This window comes from Motacilla alba, chromosome 4A (genome assembly GCF_015832195.1).
Source record: "Motacilla alba alba isolate MOTALB_02 chromosome 4A, Motacilla_alba_V1.0_pri, whole genome shotgun sequence".
NCBI lineage: Eukaryota > Metazoa > Chordata > Aves > Passeriformes > Motacillidae > Motacilla > Motacilla alba.
In genome coordinates this window covers 8,559,390-8,575,613 of record NC_052045.1, presented here as the reverse complement: position 1 = coordinate 8,575,613, position 16,224 = coordinate 8,559,390, and the positions used below count along the sequence as shown (strand labels likewise).

Here is a 16,224-nt window from a genome sequence, read left to right as displayed (position 1 = left end):
TTACAATTTTGATCCTGTGTTATTTTGGTTTTTCCAGCCTTATTTTTTAATTTAAGTCAGATTTGTGGTTAAAGAAGGTAGAGTGAAGAACAAAAGGTGTCAAAGATGTTAATGGGGGTCCTAAGTAGCTTTGGAAAGAAGTTCTCAGTGGGAGATTTGACAGTCTCCTTTGTCAGGTCAAGTGGCTGCATTCAGAGTCCTTTGTATTTCAGGAAAGAGCTAAGAGGTAATTAAAAATTACATACTCTGGTTCAAAACTCAGTTTTCAGAGGTGACATTTCTACAAGAAAATTTTCTTTTCTATTTCACTTCATTATTAAATTTCAAAATTAACCTTTCCCCTGAAATTTCTATTTATAAATCATAGAAACCCAACACTTTTCTTTCTTTGTGGTGGTAATTTTTCCTTCTTTCCCTAATTTCAAGCTGCTGCCCTGTCCCATTCCGGCTTAGCAGGAAAAAGCTGAACTGCCTAGAAAGAAGGCAGTGGAAATGAACCACTTTCTCTCACAATTTGACAGCTCTGTCCTTTTTCCTACTTTTAGGAAAATAGGCAAAGAGTATTAAATAATCAAGTAGAAGCTGGGTTTTCTGGCTTCCTGTTTTTGATACATTTGGAAGTGATTTGAGATTCTGTCAAAACACCCTCTAGGCAATAATAGACTATGGAGCAATTTTGTGATGGTTCCAGGCCAGTTAAAGTTTGCCTTGCCATGATGGCAAATGGTTCTGTAGTTTGTGTCAGCACCTCTAACATATCCTGATACCTGATCTGAACATGAACAGCTTATCAGTGTTGCAAATGGAATGGCTGACATAGGTCACTGCAGTATTTACAGAACCTGAACTACAACTTCCAGTTTCTTTTGGTGTTCACCTTTCCTAAAGATTTTGCAGCAGAAGGTAAGTGCCAAGAATTTAAATCTCTTGTTGATAGGTAGTTACTTTGCAAGTGTGAACACTGCAGTGATTTCTGTAAGCTGAGGATTTCAAATGGAGCAGGGCTGTGATAAGGTGATAAACCTTCTATGCTTCCAGGTAGTGTTAGGGATTTTGTGTGATCTGCTCTTCCTAGTGGACCTATCTTTGCTGTATTTGCTAGCACAGTGGTGTGTTGTGCATATGGACAGGCATATGCCATGAGAGGCTTCTTTGGGGTGTGCTAGTCTGTGTAATACAAAGCCTTTTTGTCACTAGACCAGTCTGGCATCTCTCATCTCTCCCAGGGTAACTCGAGGGGTCTGACATAATTGCTGCTGGAAACAGTGGATCAGTTTAAATACTAATGTTTTGAAAAAGATCTTGTATTTGATATAGAATTTATATTCTGTGATTCTTTGAACATTACTGTAGATGTGCAGCTCTGGGACTTAATAAGAACATTTGGCCTAGTAATGCGCAGGTAAGAATAATTCAGTTCTAGTGAATGTATGTGCTGAAGATCAAGTCAAGGCAAATGAACCAGATCACTGAATTTGTGAGAAATAAAGTTATTGGGTAAAATTCTACAGTACACACCAACTCCATATGCTGTCTTAGTAATGCTATAATTAAGCCAAAGAGTCATGTCAAATTGGCCTTTTCCATCTGCTCTGGGATCTGCTCAGGGAGCAATTTGGGAAAAATGACAGCTGACCTCAAAATCAACAAGTTCAGTTAATGTATGATCCACCAGAACTGATACTTGAACAGAGCTCATCCACTGTCCTATATGGGTGCCAATTGTCCTTTGTTTGATTGGGAAAGTCAAAATAAGGCTTGCCTGATGCAGGCTTGTTCAAAATTTTTGTTTCAGTAAATGCCTCTTGGTATTAGCGGAGCCATTTTATGGCTCATAAAAACATTCTTCCATTTTATTTGCAGCTATGTAAACTGCAGTGTGGTGGTATAAGTTTAAAATAGCACTGTTGGGTTTTCCTGTTCATTTTTATAACTTTTGCCAAAACAAATCTGTTAATAATAAAGTCTCAGAAGTTTGTATGAGTAATCGACATATAAGACACGTGAAACTCAGCCTGTATTTATAATACTAATTGATTTCATTTATTTTGCATCCCCTGTGAATTTCTCACTGCCAGTCTTGTCATTATCTTAATGTTGTTGTTTCCAATAACACTCAGAAAAGTCATTTTGAAGGCAGGGGGTCTTCCAGCACAGATGCATCAGGTATAAAGCTTCCTTTCCTCTGAGGTGATCAAATTGGCTAAAGGGAACCCCATGGAATGGTACAGCTTAAAAACCAGGGGCTGTCCATCTGTTGGAAGCTGTTTTACCTTGTGAAAATCTGCTTAATGTGAGTGTCTGCATTCAGATAATGCAGGTAGGGTTTTTTGTTGTGACAGGGAAGTGTGAACAATATTACTGCTGGAATCAGTGCAGTATCTGGAAGGTCATAGTTAGGATATACATCTAAAGCACCTCCTCATATGTTTGTTGTGCTGGCCTGGAATAAGAAAAGTACTCTGAATACTTTGATGGAAAAATCTAGTTTCCATTTCTATTCGATAGACAGAGTTAAAATGTAAATATGGTAGAGAATACCCTCAGTTAATGGTGTTTTGCCTTTCTGACAGGTGGGCTCTGCCTTGGTGTCTGATGGGCAGTGTTCTGGTGAGTCGCTATTTTCAGAGAAACAAACTTAGAGTCATCCACGGATTTTAGCATCTGCCATACTTCAAAGTAATCTTTAAAACAGAAGTTGTCTTTAATCTGAATTTTTCTGAGGTCACCTCCCCTCCCTCTTCTCCCCTTCCTTCCCTGCTGCGTTTAGCAATGCTTTGGCTTTGCCATTTACTCTATAGCCCAGTGCCAGTGATTTTGCTGGAGAGAAGTGCAGCTGGCTCAGGGTTGGTGTCCTGGGACAGCTGCAGTGACTCACACTGTTCTCTACCTGCTGCTCCTCTTGGCATCTCAGAGAGGAATTTTCTGAAGTCTTCAGCAGCTTGACATTGAATGCTCCAAGTCACCACACACCGTGGGGTTTCACCAAAGGCTTTGTTCAAGGTGAAATTCAGGCAAGGAAATTTGAATGAAGCGTGCTCTTTTTTTATTTCTTGGTTTTTTTGGGTTTTTTTTTTTTTTGAGTTTATGGTTTGATTTCATGGACAAAATTTTGGGAAATATTTTCCACTTCTGTTCTCTCACCTTTTCCTGCCCCTTCTTCTAAAAGGTGAATGAACAGAGCATCACCTGCTGTATCCTGAAGTTGCTTAGAGGACAGTAAGTGAGGACCAGCAAGAAAATCAGAGCTAGGAGTGAGGAATATCCTGATGTTAATGTTTTAAATACCAGATTGGGATACTCCTTTTCCTTTGCCTGCATGCTGTCACAGTGGCCCTCCTGCAGCAGTTGCATGATGGGCAGAGCAAAATGTGTTTGGTGCTGCCTTTTGCTGTGTGTTGAGAGGGGAAAGGCACTTTACACCCACTGTAGTTACTGGGGAAGCCTCAGAGCTGCAGTCTTTTGGAGCAGCTGGGGTAATGTTTTCTCAGAGCACAATTTCCCAGCTCTGCTCCTGGAAAAGCCAAATTGAGCCTCACGGTGGAAACTGCACTAGCGGTGTCATCAGTAATGAGCTGCACCTTTTAAGTAACAAGGGCTGAAGCAGCGCGAGTGGGAGTGAGCCAAAGCATGTCTGGAGTGACCTGCTGAGGCTTTCTGGGGGATGCCACAGGTTTGTGTGGCCACAGGCTGGTCACAGCCAGGCAGCAGCCAGCACCTCCACACAGTGTCCAGCTTCTTTGCTTCAGCACTGGGGAAAGGGAAGGGATGGGTGTCTCAGCTTCAGGTGGATGTTACAGAGCTGTTAACTCACATTCTGTTAATTATGCTGCATTAAAGCTTTACCTGTTTGAGGTGGCAGGTTTGCACTGAAGACTGTTGTCAGGGGTATTATGCAATAGTCTGTTATTTCAATGAAGTATTAAATAAAATTGTTTCCACATCAGGAAATAGGGAGATGACCTGCCAGAAAGCCTTAGATAAACTTTCAAACATGCCTGAACCTACTGACCTTCAAGATACAGTGCAAGGCTCATCCTTTCTTTTTCCTTCAGACCTTGGCTAGATGGGATGGCTGGAGGCACCATATCAGTGCATGGGGAAAGGCCTCTTAATGCTATCACCATCATTTAAATATTGATCAGAGCATGCAGAAGGACCATGTTGGCCATGGGAGGTGAGTGAGCACGGTCCCTGCAGGCTTTTCTCTGCTTCTGTGAGCAGGAGCTGTGTAACCACTGTCTGCTCATGGGTCAGCGCTGCCCCGCACAGCCAGCCCTGCACACTGCTCAGCTGTGAACCACCAGGTCCATGCGACTGCAGATGGGGAGGGGAAGCCTCAGCTGTCCCACATGCTCGGTGGGCCTTGCTCAGGTGTGCAGGGACGTGGCCCAGGCGGTGACAACCCCAGTGCCTTGGCAGTGATGCCAGGCCCTGCCCGCAGGAGCACAGCACGGCTGTTGGGCCAGAGCTGCAGCAGGGTTAGCAGCTTGCAGGGCAGACCTGAAAGGTGTGTGTGTGCTCTCGTGTCGGGTTCAGTACCTGCATGTCTCCCTTGAGACTGCTCCTTCCCTCGGGGTGCTGCTGTGGCTGTGCAGCGTCCTCGGTGCCCAGTGGCTGCCAGGGCTGTGCAGCAGGACTGGGTTTCTCAAGAGCAGCTGGTGTTTGTAGAGGTGACGATGCTTCAAGATCCTACTGCGAGCCCTCTGCTGCTGGAAAGAATACTTTTAAAGACAGGCTTGTCTGCATTGATTGTTTGTGAGCACTGGTCCTCTGAAGTGCCCTTGGGGAGATTGGGTTCTCTAGGGGAAGAGAATTGAGAATTTTTGCCCTATAGCACCCAACTATGGAGGTAAGCATGGCATGGCTGGGGCACTCTGCCAAGTGAGGTTCACCCTCTGCACAACCAGAAGATTCACACTTGCCCCAAACCTGTTACACAGGAACTCGCCCAGGGCCTCCTGCTCCTCAGCTGCTTATCTTGGGAAGGTATGATCTCCCAGTCTCTGCTCTTCAGTACATTGGGCAGGAAGCAAAAGAAAAAAAAAAGTGTGAAAAGGAGGAGGAGTAAGAGTAATGATCTTGCCAGTTACTGCAATATTCTGGAATCTGGATTTTGTCTCTTTTTACTGGCTCCTGGTATTGCATGATCATTGCTGTATGCTTCAAGGGAGCCAAGGTGAATTAAAGGCAGTTAAGCTTTTATAAGGGTCACAGTTCACTTCAGGTGTAAATTTCTTTTCAAAAGTGATTTTTTCCTTGCGTGCTCCATCACATGTCCTCACCTCCTCCTCTTCTCTGACTAGAAGAAAAACTGTGCCCCCTTTGTTTAGATTTTCTTCTTAAATATGTCATCCCAGAGGTGTTACCAACCTCTCTAACTGGGCCAACAGCATGTCCATCCTCAGAGCCATCAGAGATTGGCTCTGCCAGAAACGGTGGAAACTTCTAGCAGCTTCTCACAGAAGCCACCTCTGTGCACCCCTGCTACCAAAAACCAGGCCATGTAAAACCAATACAAATGTGCAGATCAGGGATTTTGCACTGTACTGTGAAGGATCTTTTATAGTACTTGAGGAAAAAAACCACATTTTTTGAGTTATAATTTGATGGATACAATGCACTGCAGGTACAGTTGGGTTTTTAAAGGACAGTTAATAGTTGGACTCCATGATCTTATAAGTATTTTCCCACCTTTATGATTCTGTGATGCTTGGTCTTTGATGTGATTTGCGGATGAAAGCTTCAGAGTGTGAAGAAACTGGCCAAATAAATAAGTTTCTTCTTTCTTCTTGAACTGTCAGCCTGGAAATTTTAGGGCTTTGACTGTTCAGAGAATAAAAGCAAGTTCTGCACCGTTGCCTTAATGATTGTCTCTCAATGTGGTGCAGCCATGTGACACTGAACATTCCTTGCTGGCTTGTGGGTGACAGCGCTGTTACCTTGGAAGGGGCTGGCTCACCCTTGAAGCTGAAGTCCAGCCCACAGCAGAGTGTTCCTTCTGGTGATGATTTAATGGACATCTGTTCTTTGCAGGATGGTTTGGGGCCGTGCATTTGAGTCACATTTCTTCCCTGCACAATCCTCACCTCATCTCCTTGCTGAGCTGTTGGGCAGGTGGTGTGGAAAAGCTGGGATAAAAGGGAAGGAGGTTACAAGTCAAGAAAGGAAACACCAGTTCTTTCCAGGGAGTTTGAGTACAATCAGAAATGGGCTTTTATAAATGAAAACCGAATTCAGAAATCACAGTAGCTGTGAAAGTCATTTAGCCAAATGATGCAGAGGTGGTTTGCTTTACCTTCTTGGTATGGGGTTCATTTTTTTGGGTGGTTTTTTGGTGGTTTTTTGTTTGTTTGTTTGTTTCTTTTGTTTTGGGTTTTTGTTTGTTTGTTTGTTTTGGTGTTTTTTTTTTTTTTTTTGTGGTTTTGGTTTTTTGGGTTTTTTTTTTGTTGTTGTTTTTTGGTTTGGGTTTTTTTTTGGGGTGTTGTTCACATCAAATCCTCACCCAGACCCCATAATCTAAATACTTCTCTCTTCATTTGTATTTTAAAAATAGTTATAAATAGGCAGATTCGTGTTGCAGCTGTCTTCAGAAGCAGACTGAGAGGCAGGAAGTCCAGCTAGAGTATTCTTGCTCATAGTCTGAAAAGGAAAAGCTGGTTGGGAAGAAGCTGGGGAGGGTGTAAAAATCACCAACAACCCAACCCTGTAAGGGATCAGCACAAGCCCATCACACAGCAAACACAGAAGTTCAGAGGGGTGGTGGGTGGTGCGTGAGGGATGCTGATGGAGAGAGGAGCCTTTGGAGTAGCTCCGTGCAGCTCTGCTGAGGAGGGCTCTAGCAATGGACTCTCACAGTCTGGGGATCCTTCAGTGCTCAGGGCTTATCAAAGACATCTGTGGTGTAAGTCTAAGTTGTGGCCTCTGCTCTTGGACTCTGACAACTCTGAGGTGAAAATAATGTGGAAAGCTGATGTTTTCAGTCTAGGTTTAACTTTGGTTATTATTGTTTTATCAGCCTGGAGTCTGAACAGCCCATGAGCAGGAAGCTCATGCAGTGAAAGCTATGGACTAAAAATTGGTGTTCCGATCCCATCACTATCATTATCTTTGATGGCAACTGCCTGAACAGTGTCTTTCTTTTAGGAGTTGCACTGTATGAAAATATTTTCTTGCCTTGAAGCTTCATTATTTCTGTTGTCTTTAGGAAATGGGGATAATTCCTTTTATCTGCTTTTTAAAATCTAACTTTCATATTCCTGTGGATAAGCCTATTTGTGGCTGTTAGATAAACATCTTGGCATGGCCTGTGATTCTTATTCATTACACTAAGTGGAGAATGTTCATTACAGTCACACAGAGGAGATGACCAAGTGTTGTGTGCTGAACCTCAGTGGCTGTGCAAGTGCCAGTTTGCACGCTTGAATTGCAGAATCAATGCTTTTTGAAAACTCTTGTGCATTTTAAAAATGCTGGTTAAGAAAGGATGGCCATTTTGTCTCCTTTGTAAATGTGGTTCCAGTGTCACAGCAAGATACGATTTTTTGAATGCCAGAGTTCCCTAAGATTCCTCTTTTCAGCTTCATTTTGGTTTCTGAACTGAGACTTAACAGCTGCTCTGTGTGCTCAAGTGACTGCCAGGGCATATTTTGTGTGAAAGCATGGAGAAATGGCACATGTAGGAATGATCTTGCCCCAAATGGTTTTTCCAGGGTATTAGTTTACTGCTATAAATAACCATTTTTACTCATAACCCATTTTTAGTGATAACCATTTAATAAACCAATAATATTATTTGTCATATGGCACATTTAGTCAGGTTTAAAGTGCAAGTGTGTTCTAGATAAGTAAAAAATGACAATAAATTATCACAGTAAAAATAATTTAAAAAGTGACCTCCCACATACTCCCATGGCCAAATATTAGAGGTTGGGAGGGAAATGCTGTAGTTCATTGCTAAGTGGCATAAAAGTACAGAACAAGTGGATGGGAAATGTCATATTATCATAGTTGTTTTTCAAGTGTTAGTGCTAACAAAGCTCTTTTGACAAAGTCTGTAATACATAATTTTTCTTACAAAAGAAATCGGAGTTGATTAAAGCATCTTTAATGGCCAATGGATTTTGTTAGCATATTAATCTGACTGGTGGGCAGACTTTGTCTCCTTGAGAAGGCTGTCCTAAGATAGCCTTCACCATCTGGGTGGACACAAGACTAGGGAATGCTTGGCCTTGGCAAAGCTGAAAGAAATGATTTTCAGATGCTTTTTGTAGGAGGACTTCATTCATTTGCAGCTGATGCTTAAAGAGCCCAACACTTGGTCTCATCTGACTGTGAAACTTTTGTCAAAGCTCAAAAGAGACTTGGTAAAGTTGCAGGCATAAAAAATGCTTGAATGATTCAGCCACCTCTTTGTGAACAGTCTTTCCATCCCCAAAGAATTTCCATCTCTCTTGTACATCACTCCACCAGGGAACCTTGGGTCTGTATAGCCAGGATATTTTTGTTGTTGTCTCCCTGCAATAAAAGCAGCAGTCCTCCTGCTGGCAGAGAGGAAAGGTCAAGGTACTTGTAGGAATTCCCACTAGAATGTATAAAACAGAGCATACACTCATCTAAGGGCTCTTGGGGAGGAAATCAAACTTCAAATTCCAAGTCTTGAAGTTTTTACTAATGTACAGACAGCATGTGAACCTGGTTAAACTCTGTGGGTTGAAACAATGCAAAAAAAGGTAACCTGTGGGAGAAAAAAAAAAGAAAAAAATCTTACGGAAGCCTGTTACTTGTGAAAGTTTCAAACGTCAGAAGGGATGTGGTAAACTTTCTTCATTGAATGTGGGCAATAGTAATTAAAAGCAGGAGGATGTTAAAAAGAAGTACAAGGCTGCCTCTTGTCAGAGCAGCCTGAGCTGCTCTGTACAAACTGGTTTTCTGGGAAATAGGCTTTAAAGTGGGAGTTCTTGAGCTGTGGTCCATAACACACCAGAAAGTAACCCCTGAATCAGCTGTAAAACAACAGAAGAGAAACAGTGTGGTATAAAGTGGAATCAAATAAAAGCGAGAGAAACATTTTAGATGTTAGACTTACATGGATGTGAAAATCACTATGGCAGCAGGGTAAGCTGCACCTGTTTATTGCTTCCCTCAGACCTAGCCTAGGTTTTTTCAGTTTAGGACTGTTCCAACTGCCAGCTGATGCCCCCAGTCCACTAGTAATTATTAGTCCCTTTGGCTTAGATCTAAACCCCAGCTGGGGATACAGGAGTCACTGTGTCCATCCCCACTGCTGTCCTGAGCCTTCACAGGGGTCCTGTGGTGCATCTCACCAATGTGCAATGTACTCCTGTCACATTTGTGTGGGGAAGGAGGAACTGTTCTCCAAAGAGTTTTGTTGAACATTACTAAAATACATAGTTTAGAGGAACAAGCAATGATAGGTTACATTCTATTAATTATTTCCCTTAAGATCCATTCAGGGGTGCAGTTCCTGCAGTTTCAGTTGTTTTTGTCATGCCTTAGGCAGTACCACAAATATAATGCTCCTGTTTATTAATTTACTTCATAATTAAAGAATGGGAAGAACAAAGTACAAAACCAACCTAGTGTACCTGAGTTGCAATTTCCAAAATTCCACGCAAAGATGACATGTTTGAGAGCTGGCTTGCCTCTGGGTGGCAATCCACTTTATGGATTGAACTGGAAAAGGTAAGGGAGGGTTATGGTAGGATTTGATTCCAAGCTGCACTACTGCTTGGAATTGTGATGACAATGTGAATAAGGTGACCACAGTCATGGGAAAGTGGCCACAGCAGGATGTTGGCGGTAGGGGAGGAGATCTGCCAGGGATCTGTAAATCAGCTCACAGGCAGATGTAATTCTTAGTTCTGTGAAACAGATGGATTAAGTTTTATTCAGTTACTTTCTCTTCAAGGCACAGTCTTGTGGCAGGTGAAATTAATGTGTATGAATGTTCTTTATTAAAAATAAATGCATCTCTTTGTAAATCTATCTTTTGCTTCAACAAAGCAAAGATGAAGTCCAACCGTTCAGACATGTTTGGACAAGTATTATCTCCCCTGGGAAGTGCTGTCCCAGTGAATTGGACTGAAAGAGAAGTCCTGTGCTGGGATTTTGGTATTTATTGTACCATATGGGGCACCATTACATGTTCTTTGTCATTTTGGCATGCACGAGCTTAATTTGAGACATTTGTTGCTTGCTTCATAGAGAAACTGCAGTTACCTTTGTTCCTGGTTTGCTGTTGGAGAGAAATGCTATCTTTAGAGCTGGTGAGGAGTTAAACATCACTGTGGTCATCAGTAGCAGATGGAGAGCAGTCTGTGTGTGAGCAGGTGACACACTGACAGCCCTGGGAGGTGCTGCTGAGCAGCTCTATGGCTTAGACTGGGCATCTGAGCAGGTACCTCCCAGGGTGGGAGCTGAGGAAGCACATAGTGGGCTTGGGGTTCCCCCAGGTGAGCTTGGTTTCAGCATCTGTAGGGAATTCAGCAATTTAAAGTTTTAGCACTTTTAGGTATCTCAGCAAATGAACTGAATGTTCCTGTTCTTATGGGTTTTGTCTGGAGCTTTAATTAATTATGAGGTGAAATTCTGTTTGGACTGGATCCAGGCACGCTTGCTTTTTGTAGAAGTAGTTGGGTTTAAGTGTCATTTGAAACTTGCTTGGGGGACCTTGCACTTCATCTGTTTTCTCAGCACTTCTCAGAGAAGTGAGTCAGAGAGCATGGCCACCAGTGTTCCATATTTAAATGTCATAGGATCGCAGCATTATATTTCTGAATTCCTGATATGATGAAGTATCTTGTGATTGTATGAAATTATATTTGGATGAAAATATATGAAAACCATCAGCTCAACAAATTTCCTACCTCTGCAGGGAATTTATAAAGGGTCCATATGTTACCTTTCCTGGCAGCAATATATTTTTGTTCATAGTGTATGAAAGCTGCAGAGCATTCATAGGAGGAGAATTTTTCCAATAATCAGTTACTTAAACTGAAAATATAAACATTTTTTAATGAAGAATAAAGTGAAACACTATGCATTTCCATTTTTCAAATGAAGAATAGATTATAAACCCAGAAACCGTACAGGTGTTTAACTCTTATAGGGAACTGGTACTTAATTATCTTTACAGTCTGGGCCTTGGAAACTGTAATTTCTTTACTACCATAAACAATTCACCCAAAACTGTGATTAAGGGCTTAGGGAATGTGTAGTTAACTCATAAAAATATGTACATAAATTCTGCTGATTAATTGGACTGTAAAGCACATCCTTATTTATTATTACAAATGAAACTCTAATGTAGTTCATGCAAAGTCTTAAATGACTGCCATTCTTTTTCATTAGGTAGCTCTTTAAAATCAATAATGTTTTCTTTAAGGGAAAGCTTAGGCTGTTACTAATTTAAATCTCATTAACTTTTGCCTTTTTTTTCCCCTAAAGTTCAATTGGAGCTCTATTTTTCATTTAGATTTGGAGCTGCAGGCTCTATGTAATTCCATTAAAAAACCCAAGGTAGACAGGAATAATGTTGGGTTAACAATTATTCAGAGAACCAAAAACACCTAATATTTAGTATTCAGTCTACACTTGTCATTTAGCAGTAAATGTTTTCCCCAGCACAAAGTATGGAGTTGCTTTCCTAATTAATGTAGGGTTTGCAAATCCAGATTGAAAGTCACTCTTCTGGCACTACGTTCTTGTAACCCCAGCCCCCTCTGTCCATGCCTGTGTTTGCACGTCTGTTGGTCTGGCTCTGGTGGAGCACTGCTGTCATCCCTCACATCCCTCATCTTAGCCCTGCTCTCTGGGGTGCCAAGACTGTTTTTAAATACATGCAAAGAGAAGCGAAGAAGCGCAGGGTCTGTGATTCCTGCTGAGTGGATTTGTCTCTTCTAACAGAGAAGCTGTTCAATAGCAATTGGGCTATTAGTGGTGCTTTTTGTTATCTAAAGTTCCTAGCTCGTTAATGAGGTTGTATTTGCTTATCTTTCTTACTGAAGACACACTAATCAGTCCCAGGGAAGAGGAAAAAAAACCCCAACTCTCATGATTTTGATGACATACTTCGGAATGTTTAGCATTAAACAATAACAAAAAATTGCTTTGTAAAGGTTTATGCAGCCCTAGGCAGTCTGGAGAGGGAAAGCTTAGTACAGTTTTTCAAAACAGTGGTTGGCTGGAAGGGTTCTGGCACCATGTTATTCACTGCACATCAAAATTAACACATTACAAGCAGTGGTTATTTTCAATTATGTAAAAGCAGACAAGTCTTTGGAGAGATTAAAATGGGATTTGTAATGGCTTAGGAGAATTCTTAAAATTGACAATTTGACACAGCATGATTTCAGATTATGTGAAATCTGGCATGAGGATATTTATATTTCTGTTTGCAAAGATTCTGTTCAAAGTCATCATGATGGAAATATTTACAATGAAGACATAATAATGTCTTTAATATGTAAATCATTCTAATTGCGTTACTTACACTGTCAGTCTCCCAGTGAAATAGCATTTATTTCACAAGTGACACATGAAACAATATGATTGCATTTATGATAGTCTTATTTTTAACAGAAATACGACAGTCTTTATCTTTGAAGGAGTCCTCTTTATCAGCAGTTCCCTTAACACACTTTGCATGACACTTGCATCTCTATTTCTGATTCAGATCCCTGCTTCTAACAGAGCCTCTCTCTGTTTTATTCTTCTTCCCCTCTCACAAAGAGGGTTTGCTGTGGGGACGTGCTCCCTGGAGTGTCGTCCCCTAGCTCTGCAGGATGCAGAGGTTGTGTGGGGTGCACTGATCTCCGTGGGAGCTGGATGCCATCCACGCTGCTGAGGCTGGACCCCATATCTTGCGAAAAGACGAATGATTTGTTGCCATTAAATTCTGCTTTAACCTTGATTAGAGCAGATTTAAACTGCTTTTTTCTTTTTTTTTTTTTTTTTGGTGCCCAAGTAACACGTGTTAGTCCGTCAGACACCTTTCACTTCACTTCTCTGTCTGTACCCAAAATCTCTACCCTGAGGTTACATGCCTCCTGTGTGCTTTTTCCTCTCCAGCTGGGAACAGTCATTTTCCTCTTCCTTCAGATGTAGAGCTAGACAGATGACAGTTCTGTCATCCCAACTGAAAAATCTGTCCCTGCCTGTGTGCTGAAAATAATAATACAGTCAAAACAATAATAAAATTGGGTTGGATTAAATAGAGCATTTTTAATTGGGAATGCATCGACTCACAACACTGTGTGTCATAATTAATCCTCCCTCCTATCTCCAGCTTGTTCATTGGGAAACTTCCCCACTATTTGCTGAATTCTGCTTGGGTTTAGCAGGGGCAGTGAGGGAAGGATCAGGGATCAGCAGACAGGAGAGGCAGGAGCCCTCCAAGAAGAGCAGGGACAGCCTGCCTTGAGCAGGGATGGGAGTCCTCCAGGCACTGAACATTTCCAGCCTCAAACTTACTGGGGTAGCTTCAGCCAGGCTTGGAAATGAGCCCCCTCTCTATGAAGAAGATGGAGGGGAAAAAGAAGGGATCCAGCTTTGCATTTCTATCCTGTCTTCCCTAATCACTGTGAGTTTTTTTCTGTTTAAGAATTGAAGTACTGATTTTCCATGTTTCAAAGCAGGGTTTCTTAAGTGGAAAACATAGTGGTTTTCTTTGGGGTGATCCTTCAGTGGCCAATCTAGGTGTAGTCATGTCTGTGCTTTGCCTTATTAAGAATTTTAAAATATTAATCAAAAAGTTGTCTTCAAGCTGTCATGGTAGTCAATTCCCAAGGCTGGGACAGGAAATGATAGAATGTGGGTTAGGATAAGAAAATGGGAGGGAGTGAGCAAATGAGCAGTCTCCACATTGCTCACTGAGTATTGGGTAACCAGTGGAGAGACATTAATTAAACATGCTGCTCCAGTTGTGCGATTTTCCTGGTTTATCAGTAGCTCAGGTGGAGGTTTTTACGATGAGTTTCAGAGTGTTACAGTTGTGTTGTGATGATTTAATAATGATGTGCTGATGGATTAGGGGGCTGCAGGGCAGTGTCCCACCTGGAGGACGTGTTGACATCCAAAGAAAGGCCTGAGGTGCCAAGAGCTCTCCAGCTCCCCTCCTGTATTCTCAGCTCCCACCTTTGCTCAGCCTCAGCCCTGGAGCTCAACATCTCCATCTTCCATCCCCTTTCAGTGGAACAGGCAGCAGCTGTGTGTTTTGTAGTGAGTCAAGGCCATTGATGGTGACAGGAGGCCCATGAATAAAACACAGACTTGTTTGTTTTGTGCCGTTCTGAGCAAATGATGTATTAGTAATGAAGTATTTGCAGTTTGTTACTTTTGCTTACTAATAAATGAAATCTTCCTGTTGCCAGTTTTGTTTCTGGCTTGTGAAGTTACAGGGAAGTTCGAGGAGAAGGATGTAAACTGGGCTGGTTTGAGGTCTGTCTCTTTATGGTGGTTCTCATTTAAAGACAGTCACTGCTTTGTGTCAGCTTGAAGCAGGGCCAGTTTTTGTGGGATTTCAGTCAGTGCTGCCTCTGCTCTGAATCTCCTGAGTAAAGACTTTGGAAGATGATTTGAAATAGGATGAAGTCCTTAGGAATGGAATCATATTGGGAGCTGCAGTCCCATTGATGACAAAATGGCCCCTCTACCCCAATAGGGGATGATCACCGGGGCTGGGGCAGAGAGGACCAAGGTCTCAGGAATGGGAGCTTGACAGGGGACTGAGAGGAGTGATGGTACTGGTTACCAGTTCTGCTCAGAATCACTGCTCACAACTCATCTGGAAGTGGGTGAGGATTTGGGGAACTGGCAGGCCATGGTGGGGGCTGTGATGGCAGTCCCTCCCTAGGGCCTTTTTCCAGAAAAGGAGGTGGATGTGGTACCATCAACAGTGAGTTGGTCATCATCAACATCAATGAGTCCCTTGTTCTCATTGAAGGTGAGGGGCTGCCAGTGGATGCAGTGCTGTAGGATGTTGCTACTGGCAGCTTTTAAACAATGGATATGTAAATGTAAAGGTGTTCCTAAGCACATTCTGTGTCCCACAGCACAGCACTGCATTGCCACATTACCTAGAGAGACACATCTGTTGCACAGGTAGCTCTTGTAATGGCTCATTTTCAATCATCCTTCATTTTTCTTTCTTGCATGTAATTGTAATGGCTTGCAATTAGAGTAACCCTGTTTGTTTCTTCTAAATAGAAACAAGTCTTAAGAACAATGTTTACTGTTTAAAAACATCTAATTTTGAAATCATTTCATCATTCATCACTCACAGAAATTTTAAACAAATAACCCATTAACACTTCTATTCATGACTATCCTATAAAAGCAAATATTCTTTTGAATTGTGAATGTTCATTTTACTGAAATTTAATCCGGTGTGTTCTGCAGTCAGGAGAGCTTCCTATTTAAATTCTGCTGCATATGTGCAGATAATGAATTAAAATGAGAGGAGGAATTACAACCTAGGTTAGAGTGAGGGTCACAACCTTTTCAAACAGAGGTCTTCCTGTCATGCAAGTGGAAATGGTAATTGGCTCACAGCAGCTGAAATTATCTATGCCAGATAAGAAGAAGAATGGCACAGCAATTGTAAAATGGCAAGTGTGTCTAGATACCCAAAGGTAAATGTATACAGTCGAAGCAAATGACCAAAGCTAGTTATTTGTTGCAAGTAAATTAGATGAACTTGACTTGTTCCCTTCATTCATGTGCATGTCCAGATTGAAAATTGGGCATTCTATCTCTCTCCCTTTTTTTTTTTTTTTTAACATTGCTGTGTGTTCATCCAGTACTTTAAGATATCCAAGCCCCAAAACATTCATTCTACCCAGCATGTTTATAATGGGGAACCAGTTTTGTAAAACATTTGGTAATCTTCTGATGGATTGATTGCATCTTTGTAAGCTAGAAAATAAATATAGTATGAGTAGAGAACTGAGAACTGAGAATGAGCAGAACAGTGCAGGTGTGCACCCAGATCTAGATATTTGTGAGAAAGGCTCCCTCTCTGTGTCTGTGGATTGTGAAGGGCTGTGTTGGTGGTAGGACAAACCATAGGGTCAGGTGGGTTGGAAGAGACCCCTGGACGTCTGGAATCTGGCTCTGCCCCAAGGCCCGGGATGATGGCACAGTTGGCTGTGAGATGGGCAGGAGCATTGGTGAGGCACAAGTTGCCCGTGGTAAATGGGGCAT

At 42.0% G+C, this 16,224-nt stretch overlaps 1 protein-coding gene across 4 annotated transcripts in view; it reads left to right on the top strand.

Annotated features, from left to right (window-relative positions):
* IL1RAPL2 (interleukin 1 receptor accessory protein like 2) overlaps window positions 1-16,224 on the top strand; it is a 350,145-nt gene that overhangs the window by 150,662 nt on the left and 183,259 nt on the right. The window contains exon 1 of one of the 4 annotated variants that reach the window (XM_038164454.1): window positions 13,234-13,603. The exons of the other annotated variants lie outside the window; for them this stretch is intronic. The gene's annotated coding sequence lies outside the window, so the exon portion shown is untranslated. Of the gene's footprint in view, window positions 1-13,233; window positions 13,604-16,224 lie in introns of those variants that run through there. 4 annotated transcript variants of the gene reach the window in all.